Raw genomic sequence first — 19,475 nt, 5'->3', positions numbered from 1 at the left:
CCTCCTTTAAAGGAGCAATACAGATCGAATACATCTCATGTTGCATTTCTTTGACCTCCTCTTCTGCTTCCCTCTTTCACTTTTGAGGACTCTTATGATTATGTTGCCCTGGAGGAGGGCATAGCAACACACTCAGTATTCTTGCCTGGAGAATCCCCATGGACAGAGCAGCCTGGTGGGCTACAGTCCATGGGGTTGCAAAGAGTCAGACATGACTGAGCGACTAAGCACACAGCACATGATTACACTGAACCCATCTAAATAAATCAGGATAATCTCCGTAATTTTTTTACTGAGTAAAAATCACAACTTAAAGTATCCTATCTTAACCTTTTCAGTGTGTAATATAGTAGTGTTAAGTGTATTCGCATAGTCATGCAACAGGTCTCTGTAATTTTTTCTTCTTAGAAAACTAAAACTGTATACCCATTAATGAACTCTCCTTGCCCTAGCCTCTAGCAACCACTGTTCTATTTTCTGTTTAAAGAGTTTGACTACTTCAGTTGCCTCATATAAGTGGAATCTTACAGGATTTACTTTTGTGATTGGCTTATTTGGAGAAGGAAATGGCAACCCACTCCAGTATTCTTGCCTGGAGAATCCCATGGACAGAGGAGCTTGGTGGGCTACAGTTCATGGGTCGCAAAGAGTCGGACACGACTAAGCGACTTCACTTTCACTTTATTTTATTTAGTGTAGTATCCTCAATCAAGGTTTATCCTTGTAGCATATGACAGGATTTCCTTTTTTTTTTAAGAGTAAATAACATTTTACCTTCTGAACTTTTTATTTTGTGTTTGAGTAGAGCTGGTTAACAATGCTGTGATAATTTCAGGTGAACAGTGAAGGGACTCAGCCATACATGAACATGTATCCTTTCTCTCTCAAACCCCGCTCCCAACTAGGCTGCCACATAACATTTAGCAGAGTTTCATGTGTTTAAAAAAAAAGTAAATACTATTTTATTATATTTACATACCACATCTTCTTTATCCATGCATCTGTTGCCTCCTGGTTATTGTGAATAAAGCTGTAGTAAACAAGCTTGTGCAAATGCCTCTTTGAAATCCTGCTTTCAGCTTTGGGCCTGGGAAGTGGGATTGGTGGATCATGGGGTAGTTCAGTTTTAATTCTTTGTAGAACCTTCCCGCTGTTGCCAATAAAGGGGCTGCATTATTTTATATTCCTACCACCAGTGCACAGAGGGTTCCCTTTTCTCCACGCCAACACTTGTTATTTGTGTCTTGATGGTGGTCATCCTCACAGGTGTGAGATGGTATCTTATCTGGTTTTGATTTTCATTTCCCTCATGATTAGTCATGTTGAGGATACTATCATATGCTTGTTGACTGTCTATACATCTTCTTTGGAGAAATGTCTCTTCAGGTTTTATATCCATTTTTTATTTGGGTTATTTGACTTTTCGTATTGAGTTGTAGAAATTCTTTATATATTATGGGCAGCAATTTCTTATCACAAACATAATTTGCGAATATTTCCTTGTTTCATTGGTTGCCACTTCACTCTGCCCTTTGCCTCACAGGAGCCTTTATGTTTGATACAGTCTCATTTGTCTCTTTTGAAAGCTCTTGTTGCCTATGCTTTTGATGTATAGTCAAGAAATCGTTGCCAAATCCAGTGTCATGAAGATTTTGCCCCATGTTTTCTTCTACGAGGTTTATAGTTTCAGGTCTTACATTTAGGGTTTTAATCCATTTTGAGTTCATTTTTAATTAAAGTATAAAGTAAGGGTCCAACTGCCTTTTATACAACCTGTCAGTCCATCTCCCTCTTCTCAGCACCTTACCGTCTTCTCCCAGGAACCAGAAGCTGCATTTCCTGAGCCTTTCTGGAGCACTCAGGGGGATTTTTGTTTGCTTCCAAGGCAGTGAGCTTGTAGCTTGCTTTCCTCTGCTCTACTCTGCTCAGCGGTCATCTCTGCTTTCAGCTTAGACGTCTGTTGTCCTCACTCATTTTCTGTTCTCTTTGTCCTTACAGATTTATATCTTTTGTCCTCTTTGCTATAATTTTGATGGGATTCAGAAGGAAGTAGAGATAAACAGACATATTTCATTGGGCATCCATAATCCCCAAATCCATGTTGCTTTTTAAAGTGATATTTTAAATGCTTTAAAAAAATGATAATTCACATTTGCTATTGTTAGATCCTACCTCTGAAAATAATTGTTCAATCTATTTCTTTGATTCTTTTTATTAACCACTGTCAAGTGACCTATAAGCATCCAAGGATAGCAGTAATTAAAGTTATTTTCCCAAACATTATTTCACTATTCAAAGTAAACAGATTTTTGTTCATGAGACTTAGTGAGGTCTTGAATATAAGGTGACACCCTATTTCCTGGGGTTTACTTTTTTTAGGGGCGGGGGAGCCCTTGATTTACCTTTAGGTGTTTACACTGTATTTTGGTCAAAAGATGATGTTCTTGGGAATTCCCTGGCAGTCTAATGGTTAGGACTCTATGCTTTCACTGGCGAGGGTGCGGGTTCAACCCCCAGTCGAAGAACTAAGATCCTGCAAGCCATTTGGCATACCCCTCCCTCCCCCTTGAAAATAGAAGATGATAATGTTCTTTTGTATAAATATATTTTTCTCTGAAGCTTTAATTGAACACTTCAAAGGTAATGGCAAGAGAGTCTTGTTTGTTTGTTTTTAGTTTATGACAGCTTTCTTTTGACTGTATTTGATTATTTACAAAGGTGGTGCTATTTCTTACAGATAGGATAAAGATTGGCTAAAAGGAGAGATTACTTAGTGTAACTAGGTCCTTAGGGACTATCACAGAATTAAGCCTGCTAGTTGGCTTAAGATAGGAACCCACTTTGGTCCGTGTAAATCCCTAGGGTTTTTATCCCAGGGGTCCAGGGATAGGCTTCAAAGAGTTCAAGATCCTCCTGAAATTTGAGTGGTGGTATCCCCTGGAAAAGGGAATGGCAAACCACTCCAGTATTGTTGCCTGGAGAATTCCATGGACAGAGGAGCCTGGTGGGTTACAGTCCATGGTGTCACAAAGCGTCGGACTTGACTGAGCAACTGACACTTTCACTTCAGAACAGGCTTAGTTATCAGCAGATATCCCATGATGCAGGGCTTATGTGATCCTGAAAAGAATTGAAAACCCACATCTAATAGATTAATATAAAGAAAAGAAATAGAATGTTACTGATTAGATCTAACATGATCAACATAGATGCCATTGGATTCCGCATTCTTTCACATGTGAGTACAAATGATCATCAGTGAGGGACTAAATGAACAGCTTTCTTAGTTCTTTGTTGGATGCAAAACATTATCTCCAGCTTCCTAATTATGCACCCACCCATTTATACATATGTAACTATAAAAAGTATCATTTATGAGGGTAATGTTTTAGCCTGGAGGAATGACCACCTTTTTATCAACCAGCTTGTAAAGTGGGTAATTTAGTAATTGCCCTTTGTTTTCATAGTGAAACTGTTATAATTTGTGAATATCAGTTATTTGTTGACAATTGAAGATAACAGATGATATATAGAGGGAGAAATGCCTCTATTATAGAGGCGTAGATAGAGGATTACAGGCTTTAGTCTTCAGTTAAAAAAAGATGGGATAGGTTTTACCTTATGCATATTTTATGACAATTTTTATAAAAAGCTTGAAAGAAAGAGGGAAAGAAATGAAAAGCTGGGAATGAGAAAATATGGGGGTGGGGAAGGTCAGTTGTGAATTTTTTGTTTCCAGCCTGATACTTTAAAACTTACTGATGCTCTTGTTTACAGTGAAGTATATTGATTGGTAAAATGTCTTTCCACATAGGAATTTCATGATTCCATTTTCAAGGTGATTAAGCTTAAATTGCTCTTCTATTCTAGGTACACCATTAAGTTCTTTGGAATACACAAAAGTATCTGACTAGAAAGCTTATGAAATAGAAGACAAGATCCTGCCTCAGGAAGCGTACATGAGAATAATTTTAAAGGAACCCAGCGATAAATGCAAAACAGTAGCTGTTGGAGGTATGTCATGACTTAGAACTTGCATTGAACCTGGTGTGGCGCACTCTGCTATAGGAAGTCAAGCTGAGCCGTTCTCTGGGAACCTTCAGAGAGCAGAACCTCAGTCTCTGGCCTCAAATACACTAGTGGCTGTTGTTCTCTGAACTTGACTGTGTAATGGGATGTGTTAACTTTGTCTTAAGCAGCTCTGATTCAGTCCCTCTGGAGCCCTTCTTATTGCTTGGCAGACGATAAACAAAAGAGACAATATTTGACTCTGGACATTTGAAAACGATAGTAAATTTCTAACCAGAAACCTCACTGTCTTCTCTTGTGAGACTGGGCCAGTCAGTATCAAAGCTCAGTGAATGTGTCCTTTGAATCGGCTGTTACTTATGGGCTTTTTCTCTAACCTATGTGACATCAAGGCCATATCTGAGTCTGACTGGGTGGCGGCTGCAGTGGATTCACTGCCAAGGCACGTCAGTCGCGTCCGACTCTGTGCGGCCCCATAGACGGCAGCCCACCAGGCTACCCCGTCCCTGGGATTCTCCAGGTGAGAATACTGGAGTGGGTTGGCATTTCCTTCTCCATTGGATTTGCTAGTTCCTTATTAGTCACTGACTTTGACCTGCTAGTCTCCTTGATCTCTCCAACCAAGTTACAATGTTAAGTGGTAAACTTCATTTTCTTGCTCATAGCGATAATTCTCATCTCCTCAACTAAATTTATCATCAGGGTCAGTGCCATTCATTATTTTGTATTTTGTGACTTTCATGGATGGCTGTCTTTTGATTCGCTGGCTCTTTTTCTATGGCATAGCCTGTGTCATGTTGTAAGTCACGTTGATACTTGAGGGTTTTTTCCCCGTCTACCAATGTAGAATACTTTAAATGTACCCTGTGCCAGTCATCACACCATCATGAGAACATTAAACAAGTCCTGCTTTTCTAGATGAGGCTGCTGAGGTTCCAAGTGGTTAAATAACCGGCCTACTACTTCTGAGAGAGGAAAGGCAGACGTGGGATTCAGCACTAGGTCTGCCTGTCCAGTATTGTGTGCAATAAAGACTGGATACCATGCCCTTTCCCCTTTGTGAAGCAGGGTTGGAAAAAGATCCAAATGTTTATGGAATTGTAACCTTCTGCTCTACCTTCTTCACAATTTTTTGTTACTTTTTCCCATTTCATGGATTCTTATTTGGTTTATATTTATAGCATTAATTAGCAAATTAAAATCAAGTATTTTCTAACTTATAATTTTACTGAGAATATATTGTTGGTATGAGACATCATTAAAATAGGTCCTCTTTCTAACAGAGGCTCTGTTATCTTTGTTGATGCCTTCTGAATTGCTTATGCGGCCAATATAGGAAGTACAGGCCTTCCCCAGTGGCTCAGGCCGTAAAGAATCTGCCTGCAATGCAGGAGACCCAGGTTCAATCTCTGGATCAGGAAGATCCCCTGGAGAAGGAAATATCTACCCACTCCAGTATTCTTGTCTGGAGAATTCCATGGACAGAGGAGCCTGTAGAGCTACAGTCCATGGGGTCACAAAGAGTCAGACATAACTCAGTGACTAACACTTTCACTTTCATTGGGAGTGAGAGTGGACCTTGATGTTTCTGATATAATCCTGTTGTGTCTCTAGCATTTGCACCAGTGCCCAGATAGATACTTTCAATATAGTTATTGAAGATGATATAGATAAGGAATGATGAGATTTTGCTAGAAATCTTCTTGCATGGTTCACAAACTTGTTTCAGAGCCTGAATCCTTTAAAATATAGAACCATCTATTCAAGTGCTTAGTTTTGGCTCAGATGATTGTTTTGAAGTGTGTATATAGCTTGGACATTGCCCTGAAAGATGTGTTTTAAGTTTAGGAATAAATCTTATCTCTTTTTTTGATCCCCAGTAGTGGGCTGCATGAGTTGAAAATCTGTATATTTAGACTTCTAAAATATTTTTATTAAATTAGCAGAGGCTCTGTATACCGAGAAGTATTTTGAATCTTCACTAAAATCCTGGGCGGGTTGGTGTGGCAACCTTCTTTGAAAGATGGATAACCTGAAGCTTGTGACATTACAAAGCTTGCCCAAGCCTGTGCAGCTAGAAAATGGTGGAGCCAGAACCCGAACCTAGATTTGTCTGATTTCACGGACTGTGCTTTGAACAATTACTCTGCCCCACTGATTACACCATGGTGACATTCAGATTGCAAATGTGTCCAAGGATTTTTTTCTGCTTTGTGTTAATACAAAGGCAGTCTTAAAACAAACAGTTAAATAGGCCTCATCCTCACAGAAGCAAAGGCTTCTAGATAGGCCTGGTGCAGTCACTGATGGGGTTACAGCCAAACAGTGTCAGTTCTGTTGTGATGGGCTGAGAACTGGGAAGTGTGCCTCCCTGTTTCTGCGTGTCCTTTCCCACACTGAGCCTATTACACTGCGTGTTGCATACTCACTCACTAAGTCATGTCTGACTCTCCTGTGACTGCATGGACTCCAGCCCGCCAGGCTCCTCTGTCTGTGGGATTTCCCAGGCAAGATTACTGGAGTGGGTTGCCATTCCCTTCTCTAGGGGATCTTCCCGACCCAGGGATCAAACCCACGTCTCCTGCTTGGCAGATGGACTCTTTACTACTGAGTCACCAGGGAAGCTGCCAGGAACAATTAGGCTTGACTCACCTGAGCCCTGATGAGCAGCTGTTGCCTCCAAAGCAGGTGTGGCTGGAGTTTGGCTACACAGGCACACAGGTCTGACATTTGGATATGAGTCTCAAAATTTATGAAATATGCAAACCTTGGAACTTCTGGTATATTGTATCAATTTTACTAAAAGGGAAATTTCTTTTTATTTTTAAATGTACTGTTTTCCTGATTCTAAGTAGAAAGTTTGGTAAGTATTAAGTTAAAACAACACAAAAAAAGCCACCATTCAGAGGTAGCCACTGATAATATTTTGGTGTGGCTGCTTCAAGATTTTATTCTCAGGACTGTGTATACCTTGTAAAAAGTTCAAAATTAGAATTAAAGTTTTCTAGTGTTCTTGCCTGGAGAATCCCAGGGACGGGGGAGCCTGGTGGGCTGCTGTCTATGGGGTCGCGCAGAGTCGGACACGACTGAAGCAACTTAGCAGCAGCAGCAGATCCATTTTTGCTCAGTATAACTTAAGTGTTTTTCCCGTTTTTAAGCTTTCTTTTACATCATGCTAAAAAGTGGCAACAAAGTACTCCATGTGGATGATAACATAAATTATTCCATCCCATTATTAGGTAGACCTAATTCTCATTCAGTTCAGTTAATACCGCTCCACATTAGGACACTGTGGCAGGACAGAAATATTAAAAGAAACAAGAACTCCATAAATGCCACTAGTTTTCATGGTATCTTGTAAAATAACAAATGCCAGTTAAGAATATGATGAGAAAACCCACATCACTTCTGACACATTATACAAAGAACCTGACTTGTGAATTTCCCATTACAAATGCATGAAGGAAGTCCTGGAAATTCCCCATTGACCTGTAAAATTTGAAATCTCGTTTTTCTTTCATTGAGGTAACCCATCTATGACAGGTAACTTCAGTTTTTCCCGTTTACAAGAAACTTCTCAAATCCTGATTTTAGATAGTTTGGTCCTGTGAGCTTCTTAAGGTACTTGATGCTTCATATACTGGTTAGCTGAGCACTTTTTCCTCGTTTTTTGTTTTCGTTTTTTTTTTTTGCCTAAATATTTTATAAGTGTTCAACACTAGGTCAGGCAGCTGTAGTGACCTGTGGAAACCTGAGTGATGCTGCTTTGCAATCTCTTAGATAGACGTTCACAGTACAAATATGGCTTCTCTTGAACTGAAAATTTCTGTGCTTCTAGGAGTCAGAGTTCTGAAACAGAGAAAGTAATGATAACTGAGACAGGTCAGCATTTAACACATGCCTTCTATTCAGGACGGCTTCCCATGTGGCATGGTGGTAAAGAATCCACTGCTAATGTAGGAGTCACAGATTCGATCCCCGGGTGGGAAAGATCCCACAGAAGAGGAAATGGCAACCCACTCCAGTATTCTTGTGTGAAAAATTCCATGGATAGAGGAGCCTGAAGGGGTCGCAAAGTGTCCAACAAATCTGAGTATACACAATACTCAGAACAGGCTGACATGGAGGTGGGACTATACTGTATTGATGCTTATTGTTCTTCTGTAAAGATATCATTGTTAAATTAAATTATCATCATTGTCCTTATACCATCATTCCAGGCCAGTGTTTTTCAGACATGGTTCCGTATTGCCCTTCGGATTCCAAATATACCTTGAGGGAGGAGGGCAAGACTTTTGACCTCCAGCAGCTCTGCTTTTCTATGTTTTATGTAGTGAACTTCCACAAAATTGTGTTTAAAGAAAGCTTTACTTCCTTGAGGAAGTAAAGACTGAGAATCACTGTGGCATAAAGAACCTACAGAAGTAAAACCTGCAGAAGTAAACCTACAGAAGTAAAAAACCTACGAAGAAGTAAAACATGTTCACAAGAGTATTATTTCCAGTTTTCATCATGCCTATAATTCTCCTGTAGGGACACAATCAGTCTTGGATTTGGTACTTAACTCATAGGCCTTCCAGTTGGAATTCCTATAGACTGACCTGCTTTAGGACAATGGTTTCCCTAGAGGTGCCTTAGAAGTTCTAAGGTTAGGAGAGATGAAGTGATAACCTTACAGTCATTGGTGGTTGAAGGTAATCTTTGGTGATGGGGTCAGTGAATGGTGCCAAGTGTAATGCCTGAAAGTTTAGCCCTAGGAGACTGGTTAGCCCTCTGTGTTCTGGTTGATGTGGGTAGTACAAGGTTTTCTTGTCATCAGGTGATGTGGTAGTGAAACTGAGCCTGACATTCTGTGAAATCTTCATTATCTGTTTCTAGATTCTTTTAAAACTTTGTGGGTGGGCTGTCTTAAATTGAACATGGATAGTAATGAGTCACAGACTGAGCCTTCATGAATCAGACACTTTAGCTATGTTTGTGTCACAGCTCAGCGGATTAAGTAAAGAATTTCCCTAAAGAACAGCTTAGTAATATTTTTTAAAATAAAACTTAGCTTCTTTTCAAATTTTGCTTTATTGAGATATATTAAGTACACTTATTTTATGCTGATAATTCTAGGATTCCAAGTCTTTTCAGATCTGATTTCATTTGCCCATTTCATGTTGGTGCTCATTCATAGTATCTTGTTTCCTTGTGTTTATGATTTATTGACTGTGAGCTCATGTTCCTTGAAAATTTTATCTGTGCGAGTTCTTTGGGGTCATGATTAACAAGAGGTTTTTCCAGGGTTTGTTTATATTTGCTTCTGCCAGGTACCTCTAGGTACCATCAATCTGGATAGTCTTTAAATTAAGTTCTCTGCTTGGGATTTCTCAAAGCACATAGTTTAAACTTAGACCACAAACCACATGAGTAGTAGTTGTTGGCTATGAATTCTCAAGGGAGATTTTCCACCCAGACCACTGCTGTGCCTCACCCCACCCCTCCAAACGCTGCTAGGGTTAAAAAGCAGTTTGTTTTCTCTTATGGTGGAGCAAGTTTATTTCTCATTGCCCATATCCTGAGGGCATAGTTCTGTGAAGTTCCAGTTTTAAGATGGGATGTCTTTAAACTCATGAGCTTGAGCAGTCCTGGTTTTATCTCCTCTCTTGCCCCATGTAATTGTTACCAGGGTTCTGGTTTTGATGCTTTCATCAGTTCAGTACAGTTCAGTCGCTCAGTCGTGTCTGACTCTTTGCGACCCCATGAATCGCAGCATGCCAGGCCTCCTTGTCCATCACCAACTCCCGGAGTTCACTCAGACTCATGTCCACTGAGTCGGTGATGCCATCCAGCCATCTCATCCTCTGTCGTCCCCTTCTCTTCCTGCCTTCAATCTTTACTAGCATCTTGATCTTTTCACATGAGTCAGCTCTTTGCATCAGGTGGCCAAAGTATTGGAATTTCAGCTTCAGCGTCAGTCCTTCCAATGAACACCCAGGACTGATCTCTTTTAGAATGGACTGGTTGGATCTCCTTGCAGTCCAAGGGACTCTCAAGAGTCTTCTCCAACACCATAGTTCAAAAGCATCAGTTCTTCGGCACTCAGGATTTTTTATAGTCCAACTCTCACATCCATACATGACTACTGGAAAAACCATAGCCTTGACTTTATGGACCTTTGTTGTCAAAGTAATGTCTCTGCTTTTGAATATGCTATCTAGGTTGGTCATAACTTTCCTTCCAAGGAGTAAGCATCTTTTAATTTCATGGCTGCAGTCACCATCTGCAGTGATTTTGGAGCCCCCCAAAATAAAGTCTGACACTGTTTACACTGTTTCCCCATCTATTTGCCTTGAAGTGATGGGACCAGATGCCATGATCTTCCTTTTCTGAATGTTGAGCTTTAAGCCAACTTTTTCACTCTCCTCTTTCACTTTCATCAAGAGGCTTTTTGGTTCCTCTTCACTCTCTGCCATAAGGGTGGTGTCATCTGCATATCTGAGGTTATTGATATTTCTCCCAGCCATCTTGATTCCAGCTTGTGCTTCCTCCAGCTCAGCGTTTCTCATGATGTACTTTGCATATAAGTTATATAAGCAGGGTGATAATATGCAGCCTTGACGTACTCCTTTTCCTATTTGGAACCAGTCTGTTGTTCCATGTCCAGTTCTAACTGTTGCTTCCTGACCTGCATATAGGTTTCTCAAGAGGCAGGTCAGGTGGTCTGGTATTCCCATCTCTTTCAGAATTTTCCACAGTATGTAGTATGGTGCTAAGCAAATGTTAAATGGAATCAATGTTAATTTAAATTGGAAGAAAGCTCAAGTTATGATGACTACAGTAGGGATAACGATTTCCTGAAACATTTATGTATTTTGAGGTTATGAAAATTGGTATTGTGTTTTAAATATTTGCTGTGGAAGGAATCAGAAAAATAACCTGGTAAGCATGCCAGCTAGATTAATAGCATAATTTGTCCACTGTACATTTACATAAGACCACATTATGATTAGAAATTTCAAGATTAATATTTCAGGGGTTTAGGAATGTTTATTATGATTTTTTTTGAGTAGCTGTGTTTGGAAGTTTTAATTTTGTAAAATGTGTTAGCTTAACAGATCTTCACATTTAGTTTTGAAAAAATGGCTGTTTGTTTGTATTAAAAATATTGTAGTGTTTACTTTGAATTGGAATTGGTGGAAATAGTTTCTAAAGAGGAAACTGGTTTGCATCTCATGTTGCAAATATATTCAGACTTTCAAACTATTCAACCCAAAGGATCACTATTTATTATTTTTGCTCAGATTTTGAGAACATAGAATTCTCCTAGTGTTTTCTTTTTCTCATCACAGTTATATTTTTCAGCAGAGTACATTTCTGAAAGTTATACCATTGATATTTTAAATAAATTGACAAGGAAAGTTCACTAATTTTAGATGAATTCTTAAGAAACCTTTTAATAAAATGAAGAAAGCTTTCTTGATGTGAATAGGTCTTTTTCTCTTTGTTATGCAGAGGTTTTTAATCTTGAAGCACTATTCTGATATCTTTTTTAATATCACATTTGAAGATATGTGAGTATTTTTTGACGGCATATATTTATTGCTGCCTGTGTTAATTTGGGAAAGAAACTATAATAGAAATGAAATGAAGATTATATAAGTAATAGCTCATTTCTAGAATTTTTTTTCTTTCCTAAATATTTGATGGGAAAATGTCAATTATTAATGCAGTCGTTTTCAAACTTCCACACAGTCAGAAAAACAACTGTTAAGACAAACATTTAAAGGTATGCTTACTGTTCTAACATTCTCATGGTTCCTCCAAGAGGGACAGCTGATGACTGGGCACAGCTGTCATCACCTGAATTTGGTGTGCTGGCTGTGATTTGAGTCCGTATGTGTTGCTTTTCTTTTTTTTGGTCAGAATGAAGAAAAATATTTTTAAAAAACTCTTTTTGGATAAAACATTTGTTAATGTAGGTGCTGTTTATGGCACTGTGAATTTGATATTAATTTTGATGAAGTAACCCTGACACCCATTCTTAGAGTTGTGACCAGAGTGATTTACTGTGGGGTTTTCTGGTCCATTTCCGTGAATTTCAGCGGCAGTAAGAACCTAGTTTCTATTCTAGTGTCGTCTCTCTCTTGGAACCACTTTGTGAAGATGACTGAGAAGCAAGTAGGCTAAGTAGGCTAATCATTTTCCTCTGTACGGGCCTTTCTTTCTTTGTTGTATAAGAAAAGAATCATGTCCATACAGAGTAGAACATTGTACTGAATTGATTCAGGTGACAGTCAAAGGAAACATTCATGTTCCAAATATGTTTGTGTATTTTGAATGAATTTTGAGAGCTACTATTAGGGATGAACAAATGTTTGGTAATTACTGAGTTCTCTGACCTGTAGGAGGGCTATCCAACAGTAGTTCTTGTCTCCTCTTATTTATAGCCTCTGTTTGGTAGTGCTGCTTTTTCCACTTTTATGGTTTCTTCCTCTTCACGGTGCTGGTTCACATGTGGTTCTCTTGGCCTTTCCACCTCATCACATCTGCCTTCAACTCCCAAAGCTACTTGGACTCACATCTCTGTTCATCCACTCAAACAATACACATTGAGCACCTGCTCTCCAGTAGACAATGTTCTAGGTACTGGGATATAGCACTGAAGCAGACAAAGGCCATCTTCTCATTGCATGAGGGCAGGGAAAATAGACAAAGAGCAGACAAATGTGTCAGGTAATGGCAAGTTTTAGGAAGAATAATAAAACAGGGAAAGGTTATGAAGTGGCGGTGAGAATGGCATCTTCCAGGTGGATTGTTTGAGTGCTGATCCAGGGAACAAACCTCAGTCAAGGTGATCTGAGGGGATTGGGCTTCTGGCAGAAGAAATTGTAATCGCAAAGACCTTGAGGAAAGAGTGTAAGCATGTAGACCAAGAGGCCGGGGTGGCTATAGTGCAGTGTGCAAGGGGAGAGCTTTTAGAGTTTAGAGAAGTAGTCCTGCCCCAGCTGTCACCTCTGTAGGCTCTGATGAAAAGTCTGACTTTTGCTCTGAGTGAGGTGAGAAGGTACCTGCAGTCTTAAGCAGAGAAGTGACTTATGATCTGACTTATACATTAAGTCCCTCTGGTTGCTGTGTGAAGATTATGCCTAGGGGGACACAAGAAGATGCTTGCAGACCAGGTAGGAGGCTGTTGCCAAAGCCTAGGCCAAGATGTGTAATTCTGCACCAGGGTGGAAGGAATAGTGGAGAGATAAGAAGTGGCGAGATTGCAGATATATTCCTGAAGGAAGCTCATCTAATTTGGATAGAGGGTTAGATGTGGATTTGAAACAAGCAGAGGCATCCTGGGTTTCTCACAAGATTTTGACCTGAGTTGTTGGCAAGTTAAAGTTATTATTTACTGAGATGGGAGAAAAGTGCAGGAGGAAAATGTTGGAGTCATAGGGCAGGTGGGGAGTAAAGACTTTATTAGTTAAAATACTTACCTGTTAGACATCTGAGTGAGAATATTGCATAGGCAGTTGGCTATTTGAACCTGGAGTTTAAAGAATCCAGCCCAGAGGTATCTTTTTAATTGAGAGCTGTCCTAGAAGAGATGGTATTTAAAAGCCATGGGCTTGGATGAGAGCATCTAAAGTAGTTCTCAAAGTATAATAGGGATCTGTGGGCTCCCTGGACCTCTATAAGGAGGTCTGCAGAGTTAAAACTTTTTATAATAATACTGAATGTGCCATTCAGTAGTGTTTTCTAGAAGCATGTGTGACATTGTCGCAGATTGAATGCTGACACAGATGTGGGAATCTGCTTTTTTCTATTAAGCTAGGTGTGAGGAATATGTTTTAAAAATGTAAAATTATGCTATTCTTCTTACTAATGTATATATTTTTATTTTGGAAAATGTATTTCTATTGAAGTATGTTATTTATGTTGATAGTTGAATCATTGGAAAAGACTCTGATGCTGGGAGGGACTGGGGGGCAGGAGAAGGGGATGACAGAGGATGAGATGGCTGGATGGCATCACCGACTCGACGGATGTGAGTCTGGGTGAACCCCGGGAGTTGGTGATGGACAGGGAGGCCTGGCGTGCTGCAATTCATGGGGTCGCAAAGAGTTGGACACGGCTGAGCAACTGAACTGAACTGAACTGATAGTTGCTTTTAGATGCATTAATATTTAAAAATTTTCTGTTTTCTAACATAGTAATTATCTATAGGTATCATGCTCATACACAAAAAACTTTTTGAGTTTCTTATTAATTTTTAAAGTGTAAAGGAGACCTGAGACCAACATGTTTGAGAACTGCTGACCTAGAGAGTGAATGATAATAAGGAAGAGATCTGAGAATTGAAGGAACTTCTGGGCAGAACTCACAGAGATAAGAAAGAGCACACAAAGGAGAGTGAGAAGAAACTGCTGGAAGGAAGGCGGACAGTGGAGTGTACGGTGTTCTGGGAACAAAGTAAAGAAAGCATTTCAAATGCAAGCAAGAGGACAGCCGTGTCCCGTGCTGCCAATAGGTCATACTAAATGAGAATTGAGAATCAACCATTGGCTTTGGCAATGTTGGAGGTCACCGCTGGTTTTGAAATGGGTAATTTCAATAGAGGGAATAAAAGTTGGCTCAGGAGAGAACAGAGAGGAAGGGATTTGTATCACAATTAGTGTCCTGAGGGTGAGAATTGACTCAGCCCATTGCTTGATTTTGAGGCATATTCTGACCAGCCTTCAGATTTACCTCCTATCCGCACCCACCTAAGGCAAACCAGCTGTGAGGTTAGAATGGAGGATGTGGGCAAGTGGTACAAATTATCTAATCCCCTTTGCTGTGGAGATCATTTCCTTTAAAATGTATTGGGGTTCTTTTTTTCTTGGGTTACAAAAAGGTTTGTCCTTCAAAAAGAATAACTGAATTTACTATGTTTACTTCTTGTATATTATTGATCATTATTAAATATTATGGTTTTAGAGGGAAAAGAAGTGATATATTTTCCCCCAGTGGGGAAATTTAAATTACCAATTTAAATTTAATTGCCAATTAAATTGGTAATTGTAAATTACCAACTTATATTCTATTTATTTACTTACAGTTTGCAGTAATTTATCTTCCCCCTGACTGAGAACTCTTCAATAATAAGGTGGAAGTTTTTCATTTTCATTTCCCTAGTAACTATCATCTTGCCTGGAATACAGTAGGAATTTAATAAATATTTTAGAATAGTAAGATATTAGAACATTTGGATTTATGTTTCATAACTTACTTTTTGACTTCTGTTTTTCATTGTGCTGTTAGAAGTAAACTTTAATTTGTTAGTGGGGTAAATAGCTCAGTTGGTAAAGAATCCACCTGCAATGTGGGAGACCTGGGTTTGATCCCTGAGTTAGGAAGATCCCCTGGAGAAGGGAAAGGCTACCCACTCCAATATTCTGGCCTGAAGAATTCCATGGACTGTATAGTCCATGGGGTCGCAAAGAGCTGGACACAACTGAGCAGCTTGTACTTTCACTTTTCACTTTCAAAGGGAAGATTGTTTTAATTCCACTAAGTTGGAGCAAATATCAAAAAGAGAATTTTGATAGGAATCAGATAATGGTTCTTTTTCCTTTGCTTTGTTTGGGTGTATATTAAAAAAAACGGCGTGACTAAATATACACCTTCTGGTTTTGAGGCTTTAGAAGTTCTCCCCAAAGATAATAAGAGAGATAGCTTTGACCTGTGAGAGACCACATCTCCTTCGTCAAAGGAAGCTGTTTGTGAACTTTTTAAAAATTTGGATATAATTTTGCATACTATACAATGTGCAAATTTTGTTGTCTCTCTCAAGTTATAGAACATTTCCGTCACCCAGAAAATTCCCTTCTGCCATTTTGAGTCCGCTGTCCCACCTCAGAAGTAAGCAGTAGTGTGGTTTCTGTCAACAAAGCTTGGTTTTGCCTATTCCAGAACTTGGTAGCGTTATACAGAGTGTTCTTGTGTGTCTGGCTGTGTTTGCTTCACTTAATGGTGTTTTTGAGAGTTCTGTTTGTTCCATGTATCAATAGGTGTTTCTTTATGTTGCTGAATAGTATTCCATCATATGAAGTTATCTGTTTATTGAAGGACATTTGGGTGGTTACAATTTTTGGCTATTATGAATATAACATAATTTTACAAGTCTCTTTATGGACACATGTTTTCATTGCTTTTGGATATACACTTAGACATGCATCACAGGATAAGTGTATGTTTAATTTTATAAAAAATTGTCAAATATTTTCCCAAAGGGGTTATATAATTAAACATGCCCATCAGCAATATATGAGAATCTCCAATATGATCCAAGCCTTTGCCAGCACTTGCTATTATTGTCAGTCTTTTCAATATTAACACTCTAGTGGATGATATCTTGTGGTTTCCTGATTTCCTTTATGATAATGATGTTGAAAAACTTTGCTTGTACTTATTGGCTATTCCTGTGTCTTCTTTTATGAAGTATCTAGTAAAGTTGTTTTCTATTTCAAAAACTGGGTTTTGTGACTTTTATTCTTGACTTTTTATGCTTTTCAGTTCTTTTAGTATTGATAATTAGTGTATTCTAGGTACAAGTCTTTTGTCAGATATATGTACTGTAAAGATTTTTCAGATGGTGGTTGCTTCTTCATTTTCTTGATTGTTTTTTGATTCCTTCAAAAAGGAGCAGTTTTAATTTTGATGCAGTCCAGTTTATCAGTGTTTTCTCCTACCCATGGTGCTTTGCCTAATAAGGCAGGAAAACATCTCTTTCTGCTTTATTGACTATGCCAAAGCCTTTGACTGTGTGGATCACAATAAACTGTGGAAAATTCTGAAAGAGATGGGAATACCAGACCACCTGACCTGCCTCTTGAGAAACCTGTATGCAAGTCAGGAAGCAACAGTTAGAACTGGACATGGAACAACAGACTGGTTCCAAATAGGAAAAGGAGTACGACAAGGCTGTATATTGTCACTGTGCTTTTTTAACTTATATGCAGAGTACATCATGAGAAACGCTGAGCTGGAGGAAGCACAAGCTGGAATCCAGATTGCCTGGAAAAATATCAATAACCTCAGATACGCAGATATCACCACCCTTATGGCAGAAAGTGAAGAGGAACTAAAAAGCCTCTTGGTGAAAGTGAAAGAAGAGAGTGAAAAAGTTGGCTTAAAGCTCAACATTGAGAAAACGAAGATCATGGCATCTGGTCCCATCACTTCATGGCAAATAGATGGGGAAACAGTGGAAACAGTTCCTGGCTATTTTGGGGGGCTCCAGAATCACTGCAGATGGTGATTGCAGCCATGAAATTAAAAGATGCTTACTCCTTGGAAGGAAAGTTATGACCAACCTAGACCGCATATTCAAAAGCAGAGACATTACTTGTCAACAAAGGTCCACATAGTCAAGGCTATGGTTTTTCCAGTAGTCATGTATGGATGTGAGAGTTGGACTGTGAAGAAAGCTGAGCACCGAAGAATTAATGCTTTTGAACTGTGGTTTTGGAGAAGACTCTTGAGAGTCCCTTGGACTGCAAGGAGATCCAACCAGTCCATCCTAAAAGAGATCAGTCCTGGGTGTTCATTGGACGGCTTGATGTTGAAGCTGAAACTCCAGTACTTTGGCCACCTGATGCGAAGAGCTGTCTGGAAAAGACCCTGATATTGGGAAAGATTGAGGGCAGGAGGAGAAGGGGACGACAGAGGATGAGATGGTTGGATAGCATCACCAACTCAGTGGACATAGGTTTGGGTGAACACCGGGAGTTGGTGATGGACAGGGAAGCCTGTGGTTCATGGGGTCGCAAAGAGACGGACACGACTGAGCAACTGAACTGAACTGAACTGATAGTGCTTTGCCTACTTAATGGTCACAAAGACATTCTCCTGTTTTCTTGCTTTATAGTTTTAACTTTGGTTAGTTGTGGCTCAGTTGGTAAAGAATCTGCCTGTAATACTGGAGACCTAGATTTAATCCCTGGGTTGGGAAGATCCCCTGGAGAAGGAAAAGGCTACCCACTCCAGTATTCTGGCCTCAAGAATTCCATGGACTGTATAGTCCATGGGGTCACAAAGAGTCAGACACGACTGAGCTACTTTTATTTCACTTCATTTCAGTTCTATGTGAGATGTTGATGTCAAGATTCATTATTCTTTCCATATGGATATCTATTTGTTGCTGTCTAATTTGTTGAAAAGACCATCCTTAAACCAACTAATTATTTTGGCCTCCTGGTAAAAAAAAAAACCAGAAACAGTTGACCATCTATGCATTCCTCTATTCTGACTTCTATTCTCCTGCATTGTTCTATTCATCCGCCCTATACCTTATGGTATTCTGTTAAGGATTTTTGCATATATGTTTTCTGGGTGATAGAGGCCTACAGTTTTCTTTTCCTCTCTTCGCCTGGTTTTTGTATTACGGTAGTATTGGTATATCCACTGGTTTTTCTATCTGTGTCTTTACATTTAAAACGCATCTATCTTTGCATTTAAAAACCAGTGTTTTTAATAGTTGGGGATTATTTTTGATGTATTCTGGCAATCTGCCTTTTAATTGAAATGTTCAGTCTATTTACTGTAATTATTGATATGGCTAGTTTTATATATATCATTTTGTTGCTTCCAATTTGTCCTATCTTTTAAATGTTTTCTTAAATCCTGTAATTCCTTTTCTCCCTTCTTGTTGTTTGGGCTTTCCTGATGGCTCAGATGGTAAAGAATCTGCCTGCAATGCAGGAGACCTGGGTTTGATCCCTGGGTTGGGAAGATTCCCCTGGAGGAGGAAATGGCAACCCACTCCAGTATTCTTGCCTGGAGAATCCCATGGACAGAGGAGCTTGGTGGGCTGTAGTCTATGGGGTCGCAAAGAGTCTGAGTGAATAAGCAAAGCACAGCCTTCTTGTTATTTAGTTGAATATATTTTAATTTACATTTTAATTTCTCAGATTTTCAGGTACACTATTATGCATAGTTTTCGTAGTTTCTCTGAAGATTATGATATTTATCCTTAATAAAAAGTCTTTGTTGAATTAATACTTTACTACTTTGTATAAAAATGTAAGAATCCTACAACATGTGGTTTCATTTGCTCCTCCCCATCCATTGCACTCTAGTCTTCATACATTTTACATCTGTATTTGTTACAAATTGTATAATACAATATTTTACTTTTAATATAATATGTTAAATATATATAAAATATTTCTATCAGTTCAGTTCAGTCACTCATTCATGTCCGACTCTTTGTCACCCCATGAATCACAGCACACCAGGCCGCCCTGTTCATCACAACTCCCGGAGTTTACTCAAACTCACATCCATTGAGTCGGTGATGCCATCCAGCCATCTCATCCTCTGTTGTCCCCTTCTCCTCCTGCCCCCAATCCCTCACAGCATCAGAGTCTTTTCCAATGAGTCAACTCTTCACATGAGGTGGCCAAAGTACTGGAGTTTCAGCTTTAGCA

At 39.3% G+C, this 19,475-nt stretch overlaps 1 protein-coding gene across 22 annotated transcripts in view; it reads left to right on the top strand.

Moving 5' to 3' along the window:
• Positions 1-19,475, top strand: part of SGMS1 (sphingomyelin synthase 1) — a 325,269-nt gene that overhangs the window by 161,680 nt on the left and 144,114 nt on the right. For 19 of the 22 annotated variants that reach the window (XM_061402685.1, XM_061402683.1, XM_061402692.1 and 16 more), the window contains one exon: positions 3,871-4,014. The exons of the other annotated variants lie outside the window; for them this stretch is intronic. The gene's annotated coding sequence lies outside the window, so the exon portion shown is untranslated. The remainder of the gene's footprint in view (positions 1-3,870; positions 4,015-19,475) is intronic. 22 annotated transcript variants of the gene reach the window in all.

Source organism: Bos javanicus, chromosome 26 (genome assembly GCF_032452875.1).
Source record: "Bos javanicus breed banteng chromosome 26, ARS-OSU_banteng_1.0, whole genome shotgun sequence".
Lineage (NCBI taxonomy): Eukaryota > Metazoa > Chordata > Mammalia > Artiodactyla > Bovidae > Bos > Bos javanicus.
This window is presented reverse-complemented; position numbering and strand designations above follow the sequence as displayed.